Source organism: Carlito syrichta, unplaced genomic scaffold, assembly GCF_000164805.1.
Source record: "Carlito syrichta isolate Samal-C Ts95f unplaced genomic scaffold, Tarsius_syrichta-2.0.1 Scaffold314879, whole genome shotgun sequence".
Lineage (NCBI taxonomy): Eukaryota > Metazoa > Chordata > Mammalia > Primates > Tarsiidae > Carlito > Carlito syrichta.
In genome coordinates, this window is record NW_007258975.1 from 372,373 (window position 1) to 388,136 (window position 15,764).

Genomic DNA, 15,764 nt, shown 5'->3' on the forward strand with positions numbered 1-15,764 from the left:
CTTAGATGAACAGTAATCCACACAGAGCCACAGGATTTTGGAACTAGAAGGGACTTAAAACAGATGAGGACACCGAGGAAGGGAGAGGAGATGAACAAACTGGTCTCTCAGGCTTCACACTTGAGAGTCTGCCTTACCTCAAGTTAACTGCAAACATCAGCCACCAAGAGGGACACGCAGTCAAGCCACGGTGACCAAATGACAGGCGCTGGCTCACTGAGGCCCTGGCAGTCACTCCAGGTGGGGAATAGCTGGCCCAGTGTTAAGCCCAAGGAGAACACCAGATGCTCCAAGGTCCATTATTAGATAAGGACGGATTAGGGGCGCCCTGGCTCGCCCAGCTAGTCCCAGTGGCCAGCATGGCTTTAAAGGGAAGGAGATTGGAGCTCAGCAACATGAGGGCTTATCCAACAAGGCTCTTACACTGGAGGAAATAGTTTGAAAAGTAGGTGTTGCCACAGAGGAGGTATGCTTCCTGACTTTCTGGAGTGAGATACCAGGGGGAGAAAAAGAATGCTATAAAATCTCTGGGGAGATTCTTAATAGGATTGCAGCAGTGTGGTGTTTACTTACATGGTTTGTTGTCTGAGCTCTTCCTGTACACTGCCAGTAAGTCAACTAGTGTTTATTAAGTGCCTATTGCAAGTCCCCTGGGGACCCCAGCAGCTGATAAGGTGGAATCACAGTCCTTTGGTGAAACCAGAGACTGTTTTTTATGGTAAATTCTTATCTTGCTTAAATTATACTTTTATCTTTTTCCTGTCCCTATAAAAAAGCTCTTCATGGGGTTTACATGATATAATTTTATGAACAGAAATTGCTTTTTATTCATCTTTATATTCCCTCTGTAGTTGTTTTTAGTTTTCTTGCACAAAGCAGGCTCTAGATAAATATTTGCTGAATTATACTGCTTTCAAGAAGCTAGTAGGCTGGGTGCAGTGACTCACACCTGTAAATCCAGCACTTTCGGAGGCTGAGGCAAGAGGATTGCCTGAGTCTAGGAGTTTGAGACCAGCCTGGACAACATGGGGAGAACTTGTCTCTACAATTTAAAAAAATTAATTAATTAATAAAATTAGCCAAGCATGGTGGCACACACCCTGTAGTCTCAGCTACTTGGAAGGCTGAGGCGAGAGGATTGCCTGAGTCCAGCTGGTTGAGACCACAGTAGCTGTGATTGTGCCACTGCACTCAAGCCTGGGTGACAGAGTGCAAAAAAAAAAGAAAGGTAGTAGCAGAGAGCAAGACAATCTGAAATATCTTCCATCAGAAGAATCTCTTAAACTTCTGTATGTGCAAGGAAGTTGAGGGTGGCTATTAATCAAACCCTCAAGACTGATTCTCAGCTTCAGACCCATTTTTCCTTCTGAAGCCTGGGCACCTACCTCTCCACAGTGAAAGACTACCCAGTGGAAGCTTCTCCTTGCCAGACTCAGGAGTTAGGCTTGAACGTGAATCTGAGCTCCATTCCTTCCTCTGCCAGAATGTGGGCATATTAAAAACCACCCTCAGCCTTGGTTTGTTGACTGAAATCTGGTGGTAGCTCCTGATGAGGTTGCTGAAGGGTTCGTGAAGATGCTGCTCCTGCAGCAGCACAATCCTTCCAGTGTCTAAAGAGGGACTTAGTGGTACCCAACCTTTCAATCCCTTTGTCCCATTAGCCATCAAATCCCGCCGCCCTATTTGATGCATATTCTCTCAGATTTGCTCTCCCCTGCCCAGATGGTCAGTGCCTCAAATCTCCACTTACTGCATCACACTTAACTGTTTTCACGCCCATTTCCAACATCTCTCTTTCAGCTCCTACAGTACTGACATTGGTACCTTTATAAATAAAATGACTCACCCTTCTGCTAAAAATACATGTCAGATGGATTCCCATTAGCCAGAGGGTGATGTCCGTGGCCCACAAGGTCCTTTGTCCTCCACCCCTACCTACTCTGCCAAGCTCATTTCCTACAGCCTCCTCCACTCTGCTTCACATTCGCAGCCTCGCCTGTGCTGCGGGGTGTCAGCACAGGCCACGTCCTCTGCTAGGACACCTCTGCTGCTTCTCTGGGGACAGACTTGTTCTTTAAGACTAGAGCATCTACAAAGACAGGGAAATTACTTGCATACTTTTCGGTGCTCAGACTTCTATAGAAGACCATTTAAAATTCTGTTATACACATTCTTGAGATCCCCAAGAGCAGAAAGAGATCCTACTTATGTCTACAACAGTAAGCAAGCGGTTCACAGAGCCCAACACCAAGCAGATGCTCATGACATTTTGTGGGTGTGTGATGAATAAATGAAAATGAAAATATGCAAATTGACTATTGTTGCTGTGCTTGGAATTTGTCTCACCAATAGATAACATAGGTTAAATAGGAAATAAGGTATGGATGCTTTTGACAATTTTATGGATGCTCAACTTATAGTGGGTGGTGTGAAACCTAAACTGTCTGAATGGAGGCGGGGACTCTCCCCCCAAAAACCAGAGTTTATTTATTTAAAAAATTGTGTATCTATTCTTACATGTTTAAACTTCAGTCACCTTCTAAGTACTCTCCGTTTGATGCAGTTCACCTATAGAGAGGCTTCTTCTGTTGCGCAAAACAGTTTTTGAACTCATCAATTTTGATGCCTTCTAGTGCTGCTGCTGCTTTTTGTTTCAATTCTTCCACACTGGCAAAATGTTTCCCTTTAAGGACTTTTTTCATCCAGGGAAACAAAGAAAAGTTGCTCCAGCAAGATAGAGTGAGTAGGGAGGGTAGGGCATGAGGGCCAAGATGCTTTTGGTCAAAAACTGCTGAACACTCAGGGCTGTGTGGGCAGATACGCTCATAAATCACCTATCATGAAATGAGCAAATGTGTTGGAAGAATCTCCAAAAAAAATTCACTGAAGCTGAACTCAGCCTCTCACAACACTAGCTAGCACACTGATGCCAATGAGCTCCTGGAACACTTACCTAGCAGGAGAAGCCTGTACCACAAAAAGCCTGTCCTCCAAAAGATAATTCTGTTTTATGGGAGTTCCCCCTCATATATCTTTCATCTTTTGCGGGACAGCATGAACATCCATTGGCATGGCTGTCATAGATGGTATATGCTGGATGGTCCAGAGCCTGATATGAAATGCATCTTTTCTGTCCTTAAGAATACAGAAACATCCTAGTGAGAATAAACATAGTGCATCACTCAGGGGGCACTCTTTCCTTTGAACATGCGTAAACTGTGGTTTGGTTGGGACACATTCTGACCTGAGAAAAGTAGTGGTATAGATCAGTGCTTCTGAAATGCACACAAATCACCCAGTTTTCCTATTAAAATTAAGATTCTGGTTCATTAGGTCTGAAGCGGGTTGTGAAAATGATCCTTTCTAACAGGCTTCCAGAAGACAGAGATGCTGATAGTTCATGGCTTTGAGTAACCAGGTTATAGATGGCTGTGTCTCTTTCAGTCCTGTGATTCCCATGTATTTTTATTTTGAAACTCTCCCAATATTAAGATCTGCCCTCTGGCGGTAGTAGCGCTAAGAGTTTCATCTATAAGATTTTGATTGTTCAAACTTTCTGATCTCTAACTTTCATCATTACCAAGATCTAATATTTTAAACATTTACTTAGGAAGAAGCATGAATGCAATAGAAATTGTCCTTATCCTTTCTTCTTCTTTCATTGAGAACTATTAGTGTGTCACATATAGCCACATTATTTCACAGTATTCTTTTTTTTCTACCTTCTTCACATTAAAAAAAAGTATTTTTTTCCTGGGTAGTTTATATTACTTTAAAGCCCAATAATGGACTAGTGGACCACTTAGGAGCTGGTGAAAAGATTCAAAGTTACGCCAAAGTTTCTTTTTTTTTTTGAGTTGGAGTCTCACTCTGTCGCCCAGACTGGAGTGCAGTGGCCGCTCCGGGCCACCGCAGCCTCGACTGCTGGGCTCCGGCGATCCTTCCGCCCTCAACCTTCCGAGTAGCCGGAATTACAAGAACACGCTACCATGCCCGGTTAATTTTTTTTTCATTTATTGTAGAGATGTGGTCTCGCCTGCCCAGGTGGGTCTCGAATCCGCGGGCTCAGGCAATCCTCTCACCTCAGCCTCCCAAAGGCGCGGGATTACAGGCTGAGCCACCAAGCCCGGCTTACACCAAAGTTTCTAATTTGTTCATATACTTAATGAACTTTGCAAAACCACTACTAACAAATAAAATGCTATCAAGAAGAAATCACTTATTACTACCATAGAATAATAAATACCACAGAACAGAGTTCATTCCATGGGTCTAATTACATATTTTCCCAAATATCTAACTGTCCACCTTCTCCCCCATCCTCATCCCCAGATTCCCAGAAATTCTTTTCGTGAGTCAGCACTAAAGCCTATCTATGACCAAAGGATTCATCGTGGCCATCATGCCAAAGCCACAACTAAAATAGTAATTATAAAATGATGATAAGAAAGGTAATATCATGCATAAATACCTGAGTGAGTACATGCAAATAGTTAAAATGGTTAAACTGTTTCTGTACCCTGGACATATTCTTATCTCCAAGAAAAAAATAATAATAAAAGAAGAAGAAAAAAAAATGGAGGCATACAAGGTATGTAGTTGTCTTTTTTTTCTTGTTTTTTCTTCTTGTTTTCATAAAAAGTCATCTTAAAAGTAATAGTCTTTAAATATGTATTTATTTTTACCAGCCCTTTTATAAAATCCAAGGTTCCCCAAAAAAAGGCACACCTCTGGAAAGATTAGATAATATTCTTCAAGGACACTGGTTCCTGACAACTTAACAATTTGGAGAAAGAATAGTTGAAATATCACTTCCTTTTTGCTTTTCTCTACCACCTTCTTTCTTCTAGATCATCTCTCAACATCTAAGGTGAGTTCTTCTACTTCTTATTCCCTGTCAATTCAGGATTGGATTTTCTTATAATTCTGAATTTAATTTTTGGTCTGTTTTTTACTCTTTTCTGTCCTCTGCTGTCATGTAATTCTATGTATGTATGTATGTATGTATGCATGTTATGGGACAGTTAGAAGTCCACCAAAACAAAATAGAAAAAGATGACTTAACTTAGTGTAAGGAGATCTGAGTTGATGATGTCCTGATTGAACCATTATCGGCTTTTGCACTTTGAATCTCTTAATCTCTTTCAATCTCAATTACCTCATCTACAAAATGGAGACAATTATTCCCAGGGTTGTTATGAGATTAAATAAAATAATGGATGTGAATGTTCTTTTAAAATTAAAAAGGTTCTATTTATCTTCAAACTATTATTCAACAATAGAAGTTTTTATTCAACAATAGAAGGTATGTTTTGATTTACTCTTAAAACAGAGCTATGAGAAGGAGTTTCAGAATCAGTTTATTCTGCGTTTACCTAACCTATCAGGTAAAGAATTAGGACCCTGTTCACTTACAGATTGACTAGCACAAAGAAAAGGCCAAGATGTTGGATTTTATAAAATAATCATATAAACAGTAGTAAACAATATTCTCTGTTAGCGTTGATAACCACATCTAAGGACATCAGTATTGTTTAGTAAACAAAGCTGGATTAAAACTGGCTCAAAGGTGAGTGTGCTCAAGCTTTTTAAGCACTAGCTGTAGCAAAGGATTTAAGGTACACGTGTTGAGATTAAAGCACAGAGGATCAGGATCAGTTCCTGGGATGCTATGCATTATTATTTCTGGATTAAGAGATGATTAAAGAAAAGAACACTTTAAAAAGGCAGATGATGCAGGCAGATCCTACCCTATAGTCATTTTCAATAAAGAGTTTATAGTAAATTATGATAAAATACAAGCATGTAATCCTACAAAAATTAGAGAGATGACAAACCACAAATACTGACCCAATATGGGAATTCAGGCCACGATTATGTCATCCCCTTTCCCTCAGGGAAGTAAGACATACAGTTAGGTGTGGTTTTTCTTCTCTTTCTTCTTTCTCTCTTTTACTTTTTTTTATTTTTAAAAGGGAAGCACTAAGGAAAAAGCTGCAACTGAAGAGTGTTGGGAGTCACCAGCGTTCAGAGATCATTCCACAGGATAGAACCTGCCAAGAGAAAAACAGGTCTCGAAACTGCCTGGTTGTTGTCATTATTTTCTAAGTGAGAATGGACTTTAAGTGTAGACATTTTTTAAAAATTACAGATTGAATTTGGTGACTGAAGTGTTAATATAGGTGTGTGCATAAATATTTTCACTGTCCAAACTTATTTTTTCTTATGATACCTTAAAGGGTTTCACACTTTTTGAATATTTGGAATATCCTTTTATATATATCTATACGAACTTTCATTATTTCATTGAAATGTATAATATAATATAATTTTTGAAATAACTTATTTCAGAAAATCTTAGAACTGATCTAACTTTAACTTTTCCTTCTTGAGTGTCACATAATTAATGGAATAAGGGAATAACTATCTAGGTGAATACTACTAATTGCTACTAATTTCAAAAGGAATCCTACAGTTATTAATTTTTCAGTGATTGCAGCTACCATACATAATGGGTTATGTGTCGCTAATATATTTACAATTTTTCTAATCCCCAAATTTTTTATTAGGGTCTATTTACTGAAGACAATGTTTTATTATTTCTATTTTCAAATAACTTGGCTCCAAGGTATGTTAAAGGTTTTGTCTATTACACATATGTGCATGCATGTGCACACACACACAGTCATAGAAAGAAAGTGAGATATCAGTATCAAAAAACAGCATATCTTAGACATTTTAACATTGGAATAGCTGGTCAATCAGACTAATTAAGAGAAAGGCTGAAAAAAAGGCAAAGGGATGTGCCTTCAAGAGATGATTTCATGGTTACAACAAGTAGACTTAATAAAGCAAACTGATTACCTAGTTTACCTTTTATAATTGGAATAGACTTTATGCAAATAGTGACTGAGGGTGTAGGTGGCCAGGGGTTTACATCAGAATTTACACATGCTCAGAGATTGATACTCCATTTCACTTGCAATGATTTCCCCTATTAAAAGGCTTTAACCTTCTGGAAGGACAGATGTGGGCCATTATTTATTTATTTATCACTGCTAGCCCTTTGTGATATAATTTAGAACTAGTGATTTTAGTTTCAAAGATAAGTTGTCTCTGCCTTACTGTAAATAATGATTTGAAAGTGGAAAAGTTTAATCAGTTTCCCCTTTACAAATTCCCTAATAAGTTAACTATTACCCAAAGCAAACATTTGGCGCACAGGCAGCTTACAATTATCATTTTATGGATTCAAGCTAAATAAACAATATTTTAAATCATTGAATTGCAAAAACAATTGCAAGCAAATCCTGTTCATCAAATTAATTTGGCAGTTAATCTCATCTTACAATTTTTAGAAATTTTCACCCAATTTGCTTCTGAAACCAAAGAGTTGTAAACTTTATTTTTAAAGTTTCTGGGAATTTAGGTCTCATCACTGGAACTGACTGTCAGATTTTTCCTGAGTAGGAGAATATACCATCTCCCTCAATGGGTTGCTCTGAGGGTGAAGGAAAATGAGGGACTGGAAGTGCCTTGCGAGCAATCAAGCGTTGTACAAAGTTATACTATCAATAATCAGAATCACTTCCATTTCCATTGTAAAATTCAAAGCACAGAAATAAATTTCACGTTTGTTAATAGTTGACAACTTTACTGAAAAATAATAAAATTTCAAAGAAAATCTTCAAAATCTAATGCAATATACATGAAAAGTGTTAGATGACATTTTTTAAACTCTCAGATTACTGAAATTTCCAGAACATAATAGGGCATAATATCTATTCACAACAGAGGAATTATGAAATGCTGGTATAAATAACTAATAATACTTCTGACAATATGGGAGTTTTTTAGCTCCCTGCTCACTTCCTTTCATCACTTCTTACTCTGTAATTGTTGTTTACACTGGTCTCCAAACTTCTCTATGTATAAATGTAAATATAATATATGTGTATATATATATGTATGTAATGTATAAAAATACTCAAAGTCACTCTATGCTGAAATGTGTATCAAACTTAATTATAGTAGATGAAATTGCACCTTTCAAATATTTTTCTGGTTAGTTTCAGAGGTATTTTGTAAATAGGGCTGATTAGAATGTCATTATTATTTTTATTACTACTGTATTTTATTTTTCAGAGACTGGGACTTACTATGCTCCCTAGGCCACAGTGCAGTAGTTATTTACAGGTGAGATAATTGTGCACTACAGTCTGGAACTCCAGGGCTCAAGCAATCCTCCCAGCTCAGCCTTCTGAAGTAGTTGCCACCACACTTGGCAGAATGTCATTATTTTTATCTTGCATTATTTTTGTTTCATTGAAGCTGTTACCCTGCCACTCTTTTGTTGTTCCATGACCATCTGATATGCTGAGTAACAGTGTCTTTGTTAATTTATATATTAACTAGTAGTCACAAAATTAATTTCATTTTTTGTACATAAAAATGAATATAAATAAATCTGGTATTTCCTTCTTACACCATAATAGGGCATTCTATGCACCACATGAAGCAAAGAGGACAGCCCCTTTTGGAGACCTCTGCTTTATAATATTGACAATATCTGAAAATAGATACCTGTTCAGGATGATTTTAGTAGTAGTGGGAAAACTTCAACTCAATTGTTTAGAAGAATCTCACATGTTTTTAATATTACTGTACTTAAAAGACAAGTTTTTAAATGCAAATATTCACTGGGCCTAGTCTTGCAAAGATAACCTCAAATGCCCTTTCTAATTCCTGAATATCAAAATTGTATGTACTAAATTCGCCCCAAGGCATAATGAAGATGGGTTATGTGACTTTGGGGGCCCAGTGGAAAATAAAATATTGTGGTGCCCAGTGAAAGACCCTTTGTACAAAAATTAGGAATTTCAAGATGGTGACAGCAGAGCATTCAACCAAGTCCAAGGTCCTTCTTAAGTGCTGCCCATGAAGCTGGCCCTGGATATAACTTATACTAAAACATAAGAAGTTGAGAATCAACAGTGGAAGAGAATAAAGAGCAGGTATATACCGAAGAGAGACAGTTCAAGAAAGGAGAAAAGGCTGAGGGAGCCAAAGATTATCTATATCTACAGATATACAGCTATATAGATATATAGATATCCCTCTCAAATTTTGTCTTAAGTTAGCTTCATTCCTAGCTGGCTTTATCTAGCTATTAACATAGCTTTGTAAGATGTTAGCTGGTATCAGTTTACCTGTTTTCTATCGCAGTTTTTCTATCAGATTTACAGGGGATACTAAAAAACAAAATTACTTTAAAGTTAAAAACAACAACAACATAACTTTTCATGGAGTGTTTGAGTACCCTGAGAGGCCCTGGTAACATTTGGAGGCAAAGTGGCTTCTCTGGGAAACTCTCAGGCCTTCTCTCATGTAACCTCTTAGTTCATTTACTTAGTTTGGCAAATTCTGCTATTGGGATCATTAAAGTGTTATATTTTTGTAGCACATTTTTGCAAATCTTGACAGGTCACTCATGAAACTGACAATATCAGAGACTCAAGGAGGCAAAGAGATAATTGATTGTTGTCTTTTTCCAACAATCAATTGTTGCAGAGGGTTTAGCTAGCATCACTGTTTCTGATCTCTGTCACCACTGTTGGCAACAAATATCTCTTCAAAACAGGATCTAGCTACTTTTGAATCAATCCCAATTTGAAGTTTTTGATAATATCAATGAATTTTAGTGAACGCTATAATTTACAATAAAATTTCATCATTTAATAAGGGCTGTCAACATACACAAAATATTTAGATCTATATTATGGTATGTACATATGTATATTAGTATATCATTTATGGATAAAAATGTATTTATGCGGTGCTTTAAAATGTATTTTTAAGCAAGATAACCCAAATCAAATACTTTAATGTTTGGGGAGTTTTGTGTAACTGATAATTCAGTCAGAAATTTATTTTATTACTGGAATAAAATGTATAATATTCTACTAAATGCCTATGGGTTTGGTATACATATGATTTGAACTCAAGAGAATTATCTAAGCCACCCCCCGATGTGTATATAGATTATTGTGGTTTCCTTTTCACTACAAAGTCCTAAGGCACCTAACACTTGTAGCATCTAAATTGTAGAAAGCAATCCTAAACAAGTCAGACCCGTTTATACTAGCTTTCTCTCTTAACCATAATCTTTTCAAGTAAGTACCACAATGTTGCTCCTTCATTTTTTTTTTTTTGGTCATCTCTCTGGTATTGTCTATCTTGCATATACTAACTCGTTCACAGTTTTAATTTTTTAAAAAATGGTCATGGTGATTTCAAAAACAAGATATTACACATCACAGGTCTTATTATGAGTTCAGATTTTACTGCTTATTTTAGAAAGTCTTAAATTTCAGTCTCAAACTTCACCAACATCTGTGTACATAAAGCAAAGCCTCAGAAACCAAGACATAGTTATGGTGATTGTTAGTTGTTGATAAAATACACATTTGAATATAGAATTTAGCGTGTGAAATATATGTTCTCAGAGCACACAGCTGGAAGAAGAGGGTGTTTACCTTGATTTCCTCTTAGAGAGTAGAAAACTGACAGGAACTTGTACAGTCTCCATTTACTTCAGCCGTCACCATTATTTGTGATATTAGCTGAAATCATTCCAATTAGAAAGCAGTCATGTATGCGTGCTAACTCAATTTATGTAATTTGGTTATTATATCTAAAAGTCTCCATACTGCAGAGATGGTGTCTAAAAGTTGTACTCAAATGAGTTGATTTCTAATCATACATAATCATGTTTTTATTGAGTTCCCGCCAAACTTTATATAACTCCATTATTTCTAAAAATGTTTTCTTCTTTTCTCATAACTATAAAAAAGGCAGCAAATTACTTCAAAAGAAGAACTAAAAGAGACATTTGATAAATTAACTATACATTTATACTACTATCTCCGGCTATATTTTTCTTTTTTAAGGAAAAGATTCATTTCAGAGTTTTTGCAAGTGAAACCAAAAATAAATACTTTAGAGAAATATATGAAACATTAAGTATGTGTCATGTTCAAATTGCTATAGGAAAAAAATTAACAAAAGAAAACCAAGACCTATTCACTAACTAAAATAAATCCATTTTCAAAGGCTCTGGAATTTACCGAAAGAATAATGACATGTAATCCTGGAAACTTCTATACCTTTCTTATAAACTTGAGGTCTGTGGACTTTAAAGTGAAGTTTAAATCAAATCTAACTCAAGTGAGTTCCTTGAAAATAACTGACATTGTAATAGAACCTAATATCCAGCTGTTCTGTGGTCAAATCTGTCTCTTCATCCTAAAGGAAAAAAATCTACAGAAACATATTGCTAGCTTGCTTTTACTCCATAGTGATCAAATTCTTTACTGTTAACTTTTGAAATGCAAAACAAAGAACACATTTTATTTGGAGGTAACTGCTGTTATATACTTCATATTTTCCAAATATTTCAAGAATGAAATTCATATATGTGTTGATTTGCAGGTTTTAGTAAAATCCTAAAAGGAAGAGGGAAGATGTGGATATTGCATCTTTGGGTTGTGTATTTAGTAAGCAGTCAAGAAGACACCTGTGTTAGGTACTGGCTTGGGCACTGGCAGGCTATGGAACAGCAAATTCCAGATGTCATCTGATGTGGCAAGAAATACATGAAATGCACACAGTCAAGCAAACACAGATGCACACTGAAACAGTGTGTTTTTTCCCCCCAAATATAACTAAATTCATGGCCAACATACCACAATATGATACCATAAAATATTAGCATTCTTGTAATCATGCCATATGATTAATTTTTCAAACAACAACAGCAAAGTATTTACTTTTTTTCCTGGGTAAAAATTAACATGAACGCATGACTGTATACGTCTTAGGTGTCATTTAATCTTGCATTTGTAGTAAAGTGGAAAAATATAGGAGAATTTATCCTTACTTAAGGGCATACAATGCAGAGCATTTTTAAATGGAGAAACTAAATACCGGAGGACTTGAACTTTAAAATCAATTTTCAAAGCAAAGATTTGGTGTGGTTTACTATTTACAGTTCAACTATGCTGTGTATTTCACTAAATGATTATGAGCCAACAGGTGAATACATTACATTCTTCAGAATAGTCATTCCAAAATAAACACTTAGAGGTTCTGGATATTATTTCAAGGTCAAATGAATTAGCTGAATTGTTTTTGTTGGTTATTCTTGCCTTTGACCCAATACAGATGACCATCGAATATTATTTCTTCCAGTGGTTAGCTGATGGCAACTGACTCTGGCAAGGTTCAATCATTAACTAGCTTCTATGGGTACATGGCTCCCCAAAGCAAGACCTGACAAGAAGATAAGAAACAAAAAAAAGTGAGAGAGAGCACTACCTGGTCACTAGTGTCAACTACCTTATCACGAAGAAACTAAGAAAGGGAGAACAAAATAATCTTAATCACATATTATATGGAATTCCCACAGTGCTCCTATGTTCTCTCTTAATTCAGGCATTCCATTTCCAATATCCACTATGTCCTAAGAACAATCACAACATTTTTTGTTTTCACAGTCAGTTTTAAAATAAAAATTCTGACCTTTAGAGACTGAATAGACAACTGCTGTAAAAACAAATATATAGGAAGATAACAACAGGGACACGTTATTTCCATTCTTCCCTCTTTCATTTCAAATAACTTGTTAGAGTTTTAAAATACCTTTTTTTTCCTTATCACAAATAAAGTCTGTTTAATAATCTAAGTGAGAAAACTAAGTCTGAATTGCCAAGGTTCATGAAACCAATAGAAAAAGTCTCTACATAAAGCTATCTGCAGATGGACCCACTGAGGTACTTCCAATGCAGTCTTTCCTTTGCATGGTATGGGCAAGGTTTTGACGTTAGTCGTAACTACCATAATCACCACATGAATGTTAAATAGATGCAGGGATAAATAAACCAGGGGTGGGGGCTTCCCTTATTCTTAGAAAGATGTTTTTCAATTATATATTTTGTTACATCTTAAGAGATAAAAGCTGTATCTGCAAGTGATTAAAGGATGTTTTATATTCATGGTTTCATTTCAGCTGAAATAAATGTGTAATTTAAACCACACATAATTCATAGCAATTTAGGCCTATTACAGAGTTCTAGCTTCTTTTTTATGATAGTTACTAATTAAAACAGAGTGTTACTGCCATGCTGAGTCTAAGTCTTTGACATACAGGTTTAATGAATAAAATGTCCTGACTCAAAAATGAAAACAATAATACAGACAAGGCTGCAAGCTGTTATGTTTCGAGTGTGTGGTAAAGATTAAGGACATTCACTAAAGTTAAGAACCGTACAGAAAGGAAACTTACAATTTCCTTCTCTAAAGGAAGAAGTAAAGGATTGTTTTAGAGAAATCTGCATTAGTACTAATTTCTCTAACTCTGAACCCCTCATTCCCAGTTGTCCCCATCTCCCCTCCAAGAATTTAAACTCGTAAGAGTCACTTTTGAAGAATAAATGATGGGGTATTTTAATATAATCCTGGATATAGGTTTAGATTGAAAATGGGAATTGGGACCATAATTAATTATGTTGCCAAGTTTTTCCAACTTTAACATAGATTGAGGTAAATGACATTTCATAAGAGTGCAACCTTCTAAAAGTTCATGGGTTAAAACTTTGGTAAAATGACAGTACCTTTTTGACACTTGATTAATCCCATATGCAGAATGAGTGTGAGGAATTAATACCGTTTCGGTGTTTTCACTTTCTGAAACCACTGTAATAAGACACTGACATAAAATCAAACCCGAGTATAAACACAGTCCTCGGCTAGGGTTACGACCTTATTATCACTCTTAATAAACAATAATGAATAATAATAAATGCCGATCGTCCTCAGCACACTCTGCTCTATACACATACTCCCTCCCGCATGCATCCATCTATCACTTCTTTCAGGATAATAAAACAACTCAATCCCATCAAACCCTCAGCAACCACTCCCTCGGGAGGGATGTTTTATCTCTACTTCTTCGAGCCCAGGGAGGATTTTCCTTGTTTGAAGGGGGCGGAGAATGGAGCGGGTCCTATTTATTTCCACTGACGACTCCCCCGGTTCTCACAGGCGCTCAGGGATCGGGTGGGAGGAGGAGAGGAGGAGGTGCGGAGATTCCCTCCTTCAGAGAAGAAAAAGGGTTCAGGAAGCGAGGCAGGAGGAGGAAGGGAGGAGGGGAGGGGTAGGGTGGTGCGTTTGGGGAGCTCCGCAACTATAGAAAAAAACATAAATTCTCCCTTGTGACTTAGCGGGATCTACAGACTAGAAGCAAACACATTTACCAACCCAACAAAGTTGCTAAAGAGAACTCTGAAAAACACATTTGCTCAGGTTCATGTACCGCTCTAGGTCCTGGGTTCAAGGCGCTAACCGCACCCAGAGCTAGGGATGGACAGCGCCCCGAAGGGGGCCGGGAGGAGAACCCCGACCCAGCGACAAGGACAGCCGGCGCGGAGTCCTCGCCGCAACCGCGAGAAGCCGGTGTGGGGGGGTGGGAGGTGGCTGAGGGAAACTCCCACGCCCCGGCCTGGGCTGGGGTGCGGGGAGGAAAGGGAGTGGGAGCACACAAGGAGCCGCGACTGCGCCCCAAAATCAGCAGTTGGCGGGGAGCCGCAGCTGGGACCCGAAACCGTTCTCGGGACGCCTGGGCGCAGGGGCCGTAGAGCCTCCCCGGCTCGGGGAGGAAGGCATCGCGGGTCAGAGCGAACCCCAACTCGCGCACGGACCGGGCGAGAGGGGCGTCCGCTCCGGGGTCTCCCGGGGCGCAAGTACAGGCGCACTATGAGCCGTCCCAGGCCACCCCGATCAGCCCGAGGAAGTTTCCCTAGGGATGCTCGCCCGCCGCGCTGCCCACACATGAGGGGCCAGAGTGAAGGGGGACCGACCGGCGAGGCCCGCCGAGATCTCGGCCCCGGCCGCGAGGCTCCGGGCCGTCCCCCGGCCACCCGCGCTCTGCCCGCACTCTCTCGCTGCGCCCCGCACGCAGACGCCCCACTTGGTAGCCCAGTTCCGCGGACTTTCCCGAGCGGCTGGCGCAGGGCACCAGCCTGGAGAGGGAGGCGACAGCCCTCCCGGCAGGCAGCGAAGACAGTGTCCGGGCCAAGTGCGGGATCAAGGTTCTGCGGCTCCCCGGCCCCAGCCTCATCCCGCGTACCGCCCCCCCCGTCTTCCCACCCGTGGGCGGTCTGTCCCACTCCTCACGCCTCTCAGGGCTGCGCGACCTCGAAACAGTCAGAGAAACGGAGGGTACCCTGCTCCACGCCCGTCGTGCCCGCAGCTCCTCCGGATCGGGCGTCCCGGGGCCCCTCGTGGGCCCTCCCGAGTTGGGAGACTTGCGCTCGCACCCCCACCCGGAGAAGCTTCGCGCGTGACGCTGCCGGCGCTGGGTCTCGGGGTGGCCGGCGGAGTCGTCGGGGCGTGGGGAGACTACTGTCCTCTCACGACTTACCTTAAAAGATCGGCTTGTTTTTCCTAGGGGAAGAGGAAAAGTCCCCCCCCGAGGGGTGGCGTGTGAAGCCGTCCGCGTCCCCAGACCCGGCCAAGATGCTGCGCCCCAGAGTCGGGGACCCCAGGAGACGAGGCGGGGGCGGAGGCAGAGGCAGATGAAAGAGGAAAACGCCGCCGGCCGCGCGTCCCAACTTCGCGGTCGGCACTGCGAACTTCAAAGGCAGGCGAGGGCGGGCGGCGCGCGGCCGCCGAAGTTGCTGCGCGGCGGAGCGGGAGGCGCGCGGGGC

The 15,764-nt window shown here is 39.8% G+C and overlaps 1 protein-coding gene across 1 annotated transcript in view; it reads right to left on the bottom strand.

Annotated features, from left to right (window-relative positions):
- NDNF (neuron derived neurotrophic factor) overlaps positions 1-15,764 on the bottom strand; it is a 36,099-nt gene extending 20,335 nt beyond the window's left edge. The window contains exon 1 of the mRNA XM_008072223.1: positions 15,479-15,764. The gene's annotated coding sequence lies outside the window, so the exon portion shown is untranslated. The remainder of the gene's footprint in view (positions 1-15,478) is intronic.